The sequence below is a fragment of the Coenobita brevimanus genome, chromosome 59, assembly GCF_032717465.1.
Source record: "Coenobita brevimanus isolate Jiangsu-jjx chromosome 59, ASM3271746v2, whole genome shotgun sequence".
Lineage (NCBI taxonomy): Eukaryota > Metazoa > Arthropoda > Malacostraca > Decapoda > Coenobitidae > Coenobita > Coenobita brevimanus.
In genome coordinates, this window is record NC_137012.1 from 9028456 (window position 1) to 9031306 (window position 2851).

A 2851-nucleotide genomic window follows, 5' to 3' on the forward strand; every position below is an offset into this window, starting at 1 on the left:
CCTCATTGACGAAACCCTTTATTATTACAAAATTGACAGTGGATGTTGTGGCCTAGTTGGCATGTGTGTGTGTGTGTGTGTGTGTGTGTGTGTTTGTTTGTTTGTTTGTGTGTGTGTGTGTGTGTGTGTGTGTGTGTGTGTGTGTGTGTGTGTGTGTAATTTGATTTTGAGGATAAAATGGACAGACCTATCTCTGAGACTCAACAGCATTCCTAACCACATCCGATGGCGTCACACACGATATTATGGTAACTGCAGAACTGCTTTATTCACGACCAGTGCAGTGATATTAACTTTAATGCTTTGTATGGTGTGTAGGAGGACTACCGCGCCTTGAGAGCATGCTGTGAAGCTTATGCCCAGAGGCACACAAAAAAAAAAAAATAGTAATTGGGTCTTGGAGGAGATAATACCGTTTTCGACGAAATTTTAAGTTCCATATTGTTCCCCATCTCAAGCTAGGATAGATCTCACGTCCTTCTGAGCTACAGTCCACTTCTTTACTACTTAAACAGCACCTGATTGACACTAGAAGGCTGACACAGTTGGCAAGTTAAGACTACTAATGCAGACACTTTTAAGGTTGACACTTCAGATTCGACAGCTGAGATTCGGGGATGGATTCACGAGTTTATTTCTCACAATGATTGGCATAATTCCCTTTTTACGATATAATTAGGCCCTTGGCAGTAAGTTAGGGTGATTAAGGGGAGCGTGGGGACAAGATAAGATGATGGGTGAGGAAGGGAAGACGAAAATGGCGAATGTAAAAGGCGGAGCAGAATAATTGGTGGGTGATGAAAATGTACGTGTAACAGCATGATGGAGTAATGAGTAAGGACTGAAACGAGTGAGATGTATATGAAGAAGAGAAAAGAACGCCCAGAATAATTTCTTCATTAAGATGACATACTGGTTCACCATTACTGCCTCCAGACGATTGTATTCAGCTTAAGATGGATCCCTTGTATGAAGGGATTGATCACCTTCGTCATGGAGGTTGTTTTTGGCCTTGCTTGTTTTTCCATATTTTATTTGTCTTTTTGTAACATTAATGGAAAAAATTACTGGATGGAATTGCAAAAAATCCGGAATAATAACTGACTTGCTCAAGGTAAACAAGTGACCACTTTCTTGGTAACAATGGCCAAAAGTCAAAGTCATAAGAATAACGAGGAAATCACTAAATAATGCATATATTACTAGTGAAGCATTGAAAAAAAAAAGAGGGGGGGGGACCAAGGCCATGATTTTCCTTAATGATATCCATTCTTTTCTGGAGTATAGTTTTCTGTAGTATAGTTTGTCCTTCAATGTTTATCAAGAAGATGCTGCCTTAGCGAAGATATGCGTTCCAGTGCTCCTGTGAGGCTTTATCTGACTTTTCCTGTTCGATGTCTCTCTTAATGTGAGTGAAATTATCTGCAGAGAACACGAATAAAATAAATTATACGTAGTCTGAGTGTCTTAATGCGTTTAGTGCACGAAGAACATTAAGAAAATAACATTTTACCAACTTCTAAACTTCTCTTAGAATATGGTCCGCAAAGCCGAACTAGCATCCAGATCCCCGCCTGCACTGCTGGAGTAAGAGGGGGTTTGAGTTATACGAAGTGAAATTTAAAGGCTGAGAGATTATGGAAGAGCGTAAAAAGAAGCGAAAGGAGTACACAGGAAAGAAAGCAATAACATACCTATTAGTTATTGGAAGACCGTTCATTTTTGAGTAGGTAGTCGAATAGTTAGAAGCCCAGTCAGAGTGACGGTGTTGCCACGTACTGTACATAGGTTGAATCCCCAAGAGATAAATGGAGGTTTACGGTTACCGTAATGCCACCAAGAAAGGCAATCTGATCATCTACCTTCAGCGGCACTGGGTCACGGGACCCTACACCTAGAAGTCGGTAATATGAAAGTAGCAGTTTCTACTTAATGCTTCTATGTCCCAAAGACAATGATAGGAAAGCAATAATACGAGTAAATGGGCTGGGAAATATTAGGCAATAAAGGATTTTAATTCCTCTGACCACCTGGTGTAATGTAGACTCGTAGAACAATTATCTTTACCCCCTCCCTGCACACCACCTCTTTTTCTTTCCTTCCTTCCTTCGATTTTGTCTCATCTCTCCACTTCTTTCTATTTTTCCATTATTTTCTTCTTACCTTCCTCCCTTTTTCCCTTTCGCCTCGACACTTTCCCACTCCTCGTTCCTTTTTTCTTTCCATTTTTACCTCGCCTTGACGAAGTCCGACCAGGTGTAATTTTTGGTCGAGTTTCTTTGTTTGTTTGATTGATTGTTAGCAACATTACGGAAAAAACGGTTGGATGAGATTACATGAAACTTTCAGGATATGTTGGCACTGATCCCCTAAGAGAGTTATTAAATTTTGGACGTAATCCAGTGACCCTGAAAGGTAAAAATCAAGGTTACTGATTTTCAGAGGGCTATAACTTGAAAACAGTTGAAGATATATTTATTATTAGGAACATACAGGAACTCGTAATCTGGGCTTTCGTTTGACACCAAGACTTTTGACCATGAATGATCTTGAAAGGTGAAACTCAAGGTCACGGATATTAAGAGGGCTATAACTCGGAACTGGTTGAAGATGGAGAGATATTTACTATTATCAACATATAGGAAATCCCGTATGGGTTTTTAATTGGTACCTTGACCTTTGACCGTAAGTGACCTTGAAAGGTCAAATTCAAGTCACGGATATTCAGGGGGTTGTAACTAGAAACTCGTTGAAGATATACTTACTATTACCAAAATGTTGGACGTTTCATATGGTCTTTCAAATGGCACCATGACCTTTGACCTTGAGTGACCTTGAAAGGTCAAACGCA